Source organism: Phragmites australis, chromosome 1 (assembly GCF_958298935.1).
Source record: "Phragmites australis chromosome 1, lpPhrAust1.1, whole genome shotgun sequence".
Taxonomy (NCBI): Eukaryota; Viridiplantae; Streptophyta; class Magnoliopsida; order Poales; family Poaceae; genus Phragmites; species Phragmites australis.
The window spans coordinates 15,443,236-15,454,584 of NC_084921.1; the positions used below are offsets into that span (position 1 = coordinate 15,443,236).

Consider the following 11,349-nt stretch of genomic DNA (forward strand, 5'->3'; position numbering starts at 1 on the left):
CTTCATCTGATGGACAAGGAAGTTCAAGGAAGAAGTTGAGCTCACCCATCATCGACATCTCGAACTCACTGCTCATAGTTTCTGCAAACTTGGGCACAATGCATGAGATGAGTCATAAAAAATGATATCATCCACGTAAATCTGAACAAGTAGGAAATATTTGCTAATTGAAAGTTCCAATGTGTCAAGTTGGAAGTTCTGATGTGTGTATTTCTCCAGTTTATGTTTGGGTCAAACAAGTCGATGCTGTTACTTTGCACTGATCGGAAGTTCCAATGTGGGTTGAGAAAGTTCATAAACTTAGTATGATTACTGAGGATTTTGATAAATGCTAATGCTAAAATTGTCTGCTTTGTAAAATATGATCTTATGATAGTTCAAGGAGAAAGGCATTGGCATCCTTCAAGTCTGGGGACAAACAAGCTGCTTATCGTTATGTGAGGCAGTCTAAATTGTCTCCCAAAGCCGGAGTGGATGCACAGAATTGTCGTAAAGGCTTGAAGAAGTTATCAGCCTAATTGCAAGTGCTGAATCAACTAAGAAGGTGCAATATTTTTTTACGAATGCACATAAAGATTAATTAAAATTAGTTGTATATACTCTATACATATTACAAACAGTGGGCATCTTGTTGCATAAACAATTAATTCTGTACGTGCTACTAGGTCTATGAGGCAATCCAAATTGGTATCCAGGCAATGAAAGAGAACAATGTCAGCATACAGGAAGTTAACGCCCACCTGAAGGAGGTTTATGAGCTTGTTGCTGCACAAAGAGAAGTTGATGCTGCCCTTGGTAATTTGTTACCTGTGGATTCTTTACTAGAAATTCCAGAGCTTCTAATTGAGGAATTTCATCTTACAAACTGAGTTCTTTGTTTAGGGAAAAACAATAATGCGGTTTTGATGGAGTCCGAGTTATATACTAGAACATGAGCCCTAAAAAAAAGTCATGTCCAATCTAATTAACTAATTTTGTAAATTGAGCCTAAGTCGACGCCCATGTCTAACCAAAACTAACCTAGCCCAAACCTTATCCAGCCCAAGTCTGCCCATATCCAACTTGGCCTTGGCCCAAGGCTCCTGCAGTGGCTTTTCAAAAATGCTTTTTTTGTGCAGTTATTAGTTAGAAGCATCATTTTAAATATGTAACAAAAAACATATTGGGAATAGCAAATATTTCTCTAACTAACTAAGATCCCATAACACAGCGTAGCACAACAACCAGGAACAGACCTAGCCGGAAAAAAATTATATGAGACCCTCTGCAGAAAGGCCTCCGTGAGACCCTGATCTACACCGTTCGTTCTGGATCCAACGGTCTGATTGAATATATATGAGAGAAGTACAGGATACGTGTCACGCAGAGATGAGAGTCTTTCTGTGAGACCGGGTCTCACAGAATTTCCTTCTGACCTAGCCTAAAAAATCGAACAAAAACCTGCTAGCTACAATAAAAAAATCTACAATCTCCTAACCAACAAAAATGAGTAAAAGCTCATGCCCCGCTTCTATAATACTGGATCGGTCCCTCACAACAACAGCAAACGGACTCTAAGTCCAACCAATCCAAATGGTTCAGACCTACTCTATTTTTTTTTTAAAACTAATATTTTTTTTTCAGAGGTGGTATTGTTTAATGGTATGTGGTGCAACCTATTCATTCATTCATGTGGCTTTTTTATTGACCTTATGATGTGACACATATTTGAGTGCCGCATGCACTTAGCATTAAAGAAGATATATGTATGCATTGTATTTGGCTGGTAAATATTGCTGGATAAATGATCATGTTCCCAGTTGTCTAGTGTGAGCAATGAGCTGCACCCTGCTACCCTTGCTTCCACTGAAAACTTCACACGTATGATTGGATTTGTTATAGAAATAATTTGTGCTAGTGTTAGTCTAGGTTTAGTCCCACATTGTTTTTGCCTTATACTTCAGCGTCCCATGTACTTCTATATATAGACCTTTGGTTTACACTCGGCTCTAACAAGATTAATGAATTTTTATATGTACTTTGTGTTTTCTTAAGATTCTGACCGTGCTATTTTGCTGGATCAGTATCACTCCAGTCGTTAGATGGTGAAGGAGATATTGATGAAGAATTCAGGAAGCTTGAAGCAGAATTGCAGGATGAGATCCCCCGTATGTAAGTTCAAGAACCAATGTCACATGCCAATGAGGAATCACCTGATGAAATGGTTGAATCATTGAGCAATAACATGTCAAGCATTGAACTCGAGGACATCTAAATGCTCCATTTTTCACTTACTCAATTTGACTTGTACATAGTGTGATATAGTAAAAAATCTTCTGCTCCCGTCAGTATGTGTTGTATTTTTTCTGACAACATCCTTCTAAAAAGGGCAGTTCTGTTGTAGATATATTCTTGACAAACGTTGTAGATATATTATTGTTTTCTTGTGCCTCAGCAGTCTGCCTTCTACCTTTTAAAACCTGTGGCAATACCTTAATGACCGTACACTGTTTAACGCTTATATCGTTCCGTTTTCCAGGCATTTCAATTTACTATGCTAGTATTCGTTTCTCTGTGATACTGTCCATAATTGAGAAGAGAAAAAAAAATGATACCATTCACGTAAATCTGAACAAGTAAGAAATATTTGTCATATGTGAGAGTGAATAAAATTTTATCAACTGATCCCATGACATACCCATTCTCAATCAAGAAAGACCTAAACCTACCATACCATGTCCTAAGTGCTTGTTTAAGCCCATACAAGGCTTTCTAAAGCTTGCATACTCTATGTGGGTATTTGGTATGTTTAAAATTTGGGGGTTGTTTGATATAGATCTTTTCCTGTATGAAATCATTTGGGAACGCACTTTTGACATCCATTTGATATACCTCAAAACCCTGAGATGCCACAAAAGTAAGAAGGATCCAAATGGCTTATAACTTAGCTACCTGTGCACACGTCTCTTCAAAGCCTATCCTCTCTATTTGAGTGAAACCCTGAGCCACTATTCTAGCCTTTTTCTCACTACAGACCCATCCTCCCCCTATTTGTTTTTGAAAATCCATTTTGTGCTTATGGTGTGAACATTAGATGTGGCTCTACAAAGATCAAAACTTAGTTTCTCTCAAAAGTTTCAAGCTCTTCATGCATGATATTGACCCAATTTGAATCAGATAAAGCATGTCTAACATCATGGGCTTAAAGGAAGCAACGAATACAGAATCAGTAAAATGAGCATGGTGAGTGGACTTGGACTTAGTTACCCTCTCATCGAGATCACCAATCATCGTGTGTGGAGGGTGTCGACGCTTAATGCGTTGAGGAGCCTCACACCAGCTATGTTTGAGGGGGAGCCTCACACCTTGAGAGAACCTCCCCCTCAAACATAGCTGGTGTAGGCTCGAGAGCATTTGAAGTGGAAGTAGAGGTTGCAGGACCCTCTGCTAGAGTAAAGAAGTAGGAGCCAACTCTGGAGCATGTGTGGTTGAGGGAAGTAGTGGATCATCCTCGTTGTCACCAAGAGCTGGAAGGTCGCTATCTACAAAGATGCTCTTGCTTATCTCCTGATCACCTGCACACTCAAAGACAGAACTAGCACAGGGGGTTGATTCATCAAAGGTCACATCACAGAATTCTATGATGGTGTTAGTATCAAGATTGTAAACCATGTAAGCATGACTATGAAGAGAATACCACAATAAAATGTCATCGGAAGAACGCGACTCGAACTTATGAAGATTGCCACATTTTAGGATGAAGCACCGACAACAAAAAACTCTCAAATGTGAAACCTTTGGCTTCCTCCCAAAGCGCAACCCATAAGAAGTCAAGTTCAAGATCGAGCGCAAGAAAATCCAATTTGAGATGTAGCACGCTGTGCTAATGATCTCAGCCTAAAACTTCCTAGGAGTCCGATGCTCATCAGCATCGTTCTAGCCATCTCCACTAAAGTTCTGTTCTTTCTTTCAACCATGTCAATCTGCTGAGGAATGCGTGGAGCAAAAAATTGATGCTCAATACCATATTCAAGGTAGGGTTCAAAAACCGTCGGTAACCGCCCAAAAATCGCGGTTACCGACCTTCTCGGTCCGGTCCGGTTTCAGAAACCGAACGGTAACCGAAATTTGAATTCAAGAAATTCGAAAAAATAACAAAAATTCAAACAAAATTAAAAAAATATTTAAAAAAACTAGACACAATTCTAAGACCTTCTGTGAAAAAAAATTCAAAAATAATGTCATGTGCATCATATTCTATAGGGAGGAAGTTTAAAAAAATAAAAAAATTGAAGCGTGCGGCTCAGTTATTAACTTTTCATATCTACTATTATTTTTTGTATGTAAATAATAGTATAAATAAGCTAATTAAAGTGGTTTCACTAATTTTTGAGGTGTGATGGGTCAGTTATGAATTAATCTAGTCGCAACACATTTACACAATCATGCATGTTACAATAACTAATTCATGAGTTCATGTATTTTTAAAAGATATAAGATCATGTAATAAGACTAAAAAAATTAGTTTCATGATTTTTGGATTAGCAAAGAGTAAACTATGCATTTAACTTGGTTTAACAAATAAAATTTCTCACAGAAAATTTTGAACTTTTTTATGAGTATAAATACTTTTATCATATAGATCATGTTACAAGAAAGCCAACAAAATTTGTTTCACTTGATTTGAAGCTCAGATGAATTAGTTATTGATTTTACAAGATTGAACCCTTTTTTAGGTTTTTTGTTGAACTGCGCTGAAATTCGATAAAACCGCTCGATAAATCGAGAAAACCGAACGGTTACCGACCCAAACCGCTTGGTAACCGACCAAATCAAAAATGCAAGAAAATCACTCGGTAACCGACCCAAACCGCTCGGTAACCGACCCAAACCGAGTGGTTACCGAGAGGGCAAAAACACGATTTTTTTCGCAAAAATTCAAATTTTGCCGAATGAATTTTCTCCGAATTGTTTTGAATTTTTGACCGGTAACCGCGGTTATCACGGTTTTTCGGTTACCGCCGGAGGTCGGTAATCGACCTCCGGTCGGTAACGTGAACCCTGATTCAAGGCAGAAAGCATCAAAAAGATAGTTCTTGAACTCGGTACTATTATTACTATAAATTGCTTTCAATATACTTGAAAAATCTTTGAAAAATCTCATAGCTAAGCTTCAAAAGTGTGAGAACATTTCATCCTTGCTTACAAAAAAGAAGACCCAAGAGTAGCGAGAGTAATCATCAATAATAACAAGTACATACCACGTCCCACCCGCCGAATGAACCCGGGAATGACCAACAATGTCCATATGGAGAAGTTCTCCTAGTCATTCAGTCATCACCAGATTGACTGGTGGGTGAGAAGAGACAACTATCTTGTCATGCCAATATAGAGCACAAATAAGATTCTTCTTAAACTTGAGCTTGGGTAATCCTCGGATCAAGCCTAGGGCACTCAAACAAGTAAGCAAATCAAAACTCATATGCCCTAGTTTCCTATGCCACATCCAAAGCTCAAAAGAAGGTCGAGCAAGTAAACACTGAGAAGAACCAGAAAACTCAGAAAAATTGGCTCCAAAAGCTCTCTCAACTCGAGAAATCTTGCAAATTAAAGTGCTAGAAGAACCAAGAACTCGAGAAGTATTGCACTTGAAGCGTACTTCCAAGTCCTTATCTAGCAACTGAGATACAGAAAGTAGGTTGTAGCCCAAATGCTCAACCAAAGACACATCTTTGAGAGTGAAACTCTCATTTACCTTTACAGTCCCTTTAGCCTTCACTCTACTTTTCTGATCATCCCCGAATATGACATACTCGTGATGCTTCGTTGAGGTTATGTGGTGCGAACAACTAGAGTCAATAAGCCACTTATTCTCTAGATCTCCACCTGCCACCTACATATGAGAAGAATAGAAGGTGGATGGCTCAGTACTGGGGTTAGTCAAAAACATCATGAGAATCCAGTACTGGGTCATCTGCTCTGAAGCAGAAATACTAGGTGCATGCAACTCAACACCAACACGCTGGGGGCGAGTACTATGATGAGGAAAACTTGGTTCGCCAAAGTGCTAGGACTCAAAACCTCTTACACGTGAACCAAAACCATATGAGTCATGGTAAAATCCATGTCGAACAATGCCTCTAGGTAAACACTGAAAAGTGCTAGAGACTCGTGGGTAGGAGTAGGGAAAAGGCTCATGTACACAAGCAGAGGGGTGGTACATGTCCTGGGTACTTCACTCCCACTCACGCCGCTCATCTCTCCTACGGCAAAAGCAAAATCCAACTAAGTAACCTTTCCTCTGAGAGTAGGTGCAATGGTAAAGTCTCTCGGGAGCTCAATTGCCGATCACTCTGGGCTCTTTCACAGGTGCCCCCATCTTAGGCTATGGAGCTCTCTCGGGTGTGAGTTTTTTCTTTGTAGGTTGAGGGGTAGTCTTATTCTCTTCTGGCATGGATTGTGTGGTATTGATCTTGCCTTCTCCAACTCTAGGGTAGTGGGTGAGGTGAAAACAATCTTGTTAGAACTGGTGTAAGTAACTCTCTCAAAGCCCAAACCTAAAGTTAACCTAGCTTTATCAGCACACATCTTGATCTTGGCCAAGATCAAATCTATTTTGCCTTTCCCTTCTGAGCACTTCTCTACAAGAGAAAGGAGGTACTCATTCTCAACCATGAGCTTTTCAACTTGCCCTCTAACCCAACTGAGCTTGTTCTTAAGGATCATGCAGGTGGGATACTTTGGCTACACATCCATAGAACTCCTGGTACTCTCCAATCTAGACTCTAGGTCTTTTATGCGCTTGTCTTTCACATCAACATCCTTTGAGAGCAAAGGGTAATTTTTGCAAGCACCTAAGAGAGTAGATCTAGACTCCTCCTCAAAGAGCTTCTTCTCGGCAGTCTCAAGCCAACTAGCGACTTGAGTATGCATAGTTTGAAGCTCGACAAGCTCACTCATGACAACCAAGCAACTCTTATAATCCTCATTCTCAACCTTGGATCTAGACCTAAGCAACTCAAAATTAGAAGAAACAAACTCATACTTAGGCCTAAACTCTTTCAACTCATGCACAACTTTCTTAAGTAACCTATCCTGGCTAACGAGAGTATCGTTCAAGGTATCGACTTGGATGGAAAGTTGGTCATAGGAAGGTAGTACCTTAGAGGGATCAAGCTTAGGGTCACTATAATTGTTGTCATTTGCCATGAAGCAAAGACCGGGGAAGTCGTTGGCCCTTTTCTTATTATTCACTTGCAGTTACTCCTCCTTCGAGCTCTCCTCCTTGCTTGAAGAGGTGTCGATGTTGCTGAGAGTTAGCACAAACACCCTAGAAGCCACATTGGCCTCCTTCTTGGCCTTCTTGTTGCGGTTCTTCTTGAAGAAGGGCTTCTTGTTCTTCTTCTTGTGCTTGTTGGAGTCGTAGTCGTGGTCCTCCCTCTTCTTGAGCTTGGGGCAATCCGTCTTGAAGTGAGTGGTATCACCACACTCAAAACAAGCACGAGAGTCCCCTCTCGTTTGGTCTCTTTTGTTGTTGTAGAAGTGGGTGAACTTCATCACAATGAGAGCAATGTCCTCATCATCCAGTTCATCCACCTGCTCCTCTGTGATAGAAACTAAGAAAGATAAAGCAAAACCACTCGGTGAAGTGCTAGCACAAGAATAGCTAGCTCCAGCCTGATTTCCACCATTAGGTTCGGAAACCAACGCCATGTTATGAAACAAGGGGTTTTTGAGGCCTATGCAAACCACCTTGGCCAGCTCAATAGACTTGAGCTTGCTGAAGAGTTCATCACAGGTTAACGTGTCATAACTTGGTGACTCTTCAATGCTCGAGATCTTCACTTATCATATGCTATGATCAAGAGCCTAGAGAAGCTTGATTGCCCTTTCATGATCAGAGTAGGGTAAAACACTAGTGGATCTAAGGTTGCTCACAATTCTATCAAAACAAGCAAACATAGCATCAAGAGATTCATCGGGTTTTTGCACAAACATTTGATATTCTTGGTTGCATGTGCTTTGCGTCTTGCCTTAATCTAATTAGTGCCTTCATGAAAGACACTCAGAGTAGTCTAGATCTCTCGGCAGTACGAAGGTGCTGGACCCTGTCAAACTCATTCCGACTCAGACTTATGAACAAAATATTTCTGACTTTATTGTTGGTCTCATACTGTTCGATTTGAACCTGAGTCGTGCAAGCAGCAGGGACAATATAGTTGAAATCAACTATTTCCCATATTGCACTTCCTTAGCTTAGAAGATAAGCCATATTGCACTTCCTTAGCTTAGAAGATAAGCCTCCATACGTACCTTCTAGTACGAAAAATTCTGACCATCGAACAAAGGAATCTTTCTACTTCTCCCCATGTCGCCTATAGATCACAAAGCCGGTTAAGGTCAACAAGTAATCAACTGGCTCTAATACCAATTGTAGGACCGAGAATGACGACTAGATGGAAGTGAATAGACACCTCAACAAATTTCTTTCGAAATAGATAGCATTTTTCTATTTTCACCCAACACACCTCGAGAAGGAATCACCACAAAGAGCAACATAGCAGAAATTCATGCTCAACCCGGAAGTTTCGATTCAAAAACCAAATTTAAAAATCCAACAAAAAATGGGTCTCATGGTTGAAATCGAACTCTAGGTTCCACAATAAACCAATCTATGAATCAATCCTACACAAAAATTGGATATTTAGGAGAAACACCAAAAACTCAAAGGAGATGATCACCGGGTGAAGAAAACCTTCACTTAATGGATTAAAGGTAAAGGAATTTAATACCCAATTGTGTACTTTTGTATGTGAATTTTAAACCTCTAGCAACTAGAAGATTAACTCCAACAAGATGGTAAAATTCAGCTCAAGCACGAAAATGAAAATCGCAACCGAGATTAAAAAAACTTGCAAAAAAAGGCAAGGGAACCAATAGAGGGAAACTAGAGTAGGGGAATTCAAGCATATGCAAAAATATAAACTTCATTAATTAAAGGGGTCAGCCCTATTCTAGGCAAATTACAAAGATTTTTCTCTCAAAACTCACACTTATTATATAGGCTAAGTATTCATCCTTCATCTCCTCTAAAACCCTAGCACTAGGCTATTAAATAGGTAGCACAAGGAGCTCAAGTGGCTGGTTCACCCTCTCCCACAGCCCTACCACTCTATTTATAGGCCTATAAAATTTGACCCCTAAGTTTCCTACTTGTTACAAAAATATCACTCTCTTGTATTACACTCATACCTACCATCGATGGTATTTTGATCTATTTCTTACTCCGTCTATCAAACGGCCATAGCGTCTTCATGACTTAGCTTTGCCTCGACGCAAGCTTCGCTATGGTGCCATATAATCCTCCAATCCTCTTACGGTTTTAGGCCTAACCGTGAAACCCTCTGCACGCTTCTCAAAGCGTGACTCGTTACTTGCTTACACCTTAAGCAAGCGCTCTGATGTCGACACGTATACTCTATCTTGCGATCTTGATCATCGGCAAGTTTCTCCCTCTCCTGATCCCTCCGGTCGCTTTGTTACTTGTACCAGCATCCCTTTCGCTTGACTTTATCAACACGCTGTCTTCATCATCCGTTTCATGCTTTACTTGACCTCCAAGTGTACAGCTAGAATCACTCTTGACTCTACTCGGCCTCCTTGATCGTCCAGCACCAAACACCCACTTAGCCCTAATTACCCACCGTCGACCACAAAATTACATCTATCACCTACACACTGTAAGACAAGCAAACACATTTTTTCAACTCCAATTCCAGTTAGTCCATAATCAAAATGCTCAAACTAAGCTTAAACAATCCAAAACTTGATAAACCAAATCCACAATTTTACTGATCACTAATTAAATATAAACTAAAATATATTTCAACTTAGTTCGTCAGTATTTACGCAAAACGGTCGTGCAGCAGGAGTATATTGCGGTGTAAGTAAAAAATGCATGGAATCCACCACCCAGACCTACAGCAATCCAGACAGAAAGGAGATCAAAGGGCAATGGCAACCAACAATGGGTACCCTGGCCGGAAAAGTAGTGACCGTGAGTCAGGTGATGAAGTGTCCTCGACCTGGGTCGTTCTTTGCCATGCGGGGTGACCAGTGCGTCTTCATCCCTACACGTAGACAGATATGATGTACTATATTAGTAACTGAGATTAGTATATGCGCTCCATCATCTTTAGTCCATGCCTTACCACAGATGAGTGCGGCTGGTGAGTGTGAAGCACGAATGCATGCATGAGTACATTAGTGCTGCTACTATCCGCCGCGGTTGCTGCTTCGTGCATGGCCCGGCCACAGACACGCAACGCGTCGATCCGTGGCGGTGCACGCATGTAAATTAATGCATTATTGGCCATGGTGGTTTACCTCCGCCGTCCATCGACCACCAACCAAAAAAAAAGCGTGCTCAAATGCGGAGAGCCCGGCTGCCTACGTAGCCACTACTAGCTAGCATGTGCTAACCTTACCGAACAAATTAAAAAGCGCTACGCATCGCATTTCTCCATGCGGCCCAGACGGTACCATTACATATTCTCCGCCCATTTTTAATCGACGATCAGCAGCTCCAAGTGGCTCCACTGTCCCCGGCCAGTGAGCCTTCTTTTTACTCTCACATGCTCCAAAGATTCCAACGCACACACCACCGTCTCCCTCTACCTACCTTTGGTTGGAAGGGCGCAGCAGTTCCACGCGCTGGCGCTGCTGCCTTTGGTTGGGAGGAAGAGTTGATAATTGTTAGCTGCCCACCCATCATTTTGGCAGCTACACGAGTTCAAAATATTACTTTTAGCTGTGAAGATTGTCTCACTTCATTCCGGACACGCAGTCTACATCGATACATGTTGACCAGGCAACGAGTCTGTTGAGTGTTAACCCTACGCAATTCCGATTCAGACCGGGTTTGAACCGTGCTGACTCGTGCTTTTGATGGTGGACAGCCGATATGCATCTCAGAATCGATGGAGCGCACGCATGAAACAAAAGTAGCCCAGTTTTTTTTTCTTTGGCGAAGTACTAGTCAGAAGCACTCATATATGCGAACCACATCATGGGTCTGTCCTAGTATACATCTATACTAAATTAGAAGCCTAACATCATGTAGCGTCTAGAAATCCTCAGTTTTATTTGGTGATCACTGCTTAGAGCGAGTCCAATAGAGAGTGAATGCATATCTCAATTCCATAGTGAGGTCCTGCAAGGGAACTATTTGCGTATGCCATCTTGGTAGGGAGATCTCCAACAAGCACCTTCAATTTCCTACCCGACTTATGTGGAGGAAAAGCTAGAGGATGGAGTGATTGTCCCCTATCTAAGGGCTGGTAAGAAGTGATACTAAAATCAGTCATCCAA

At 41.0% G+C, this 11,349-nt stretch overlaps 1 pseudogene; it reads left to right on the plus strand.

Annotated features, from left to right (window-relative positions):
• The first annotated feature begins 698 nt into the window (after positions 1-698).
• Positions 699-2,254, plus strand: LOC133891190 (uncharacterized; annotated as a pseudogene).
• The last annotated feature ends 9,095 nt before the right edge of the window (positions 2,255-11,349 follow it).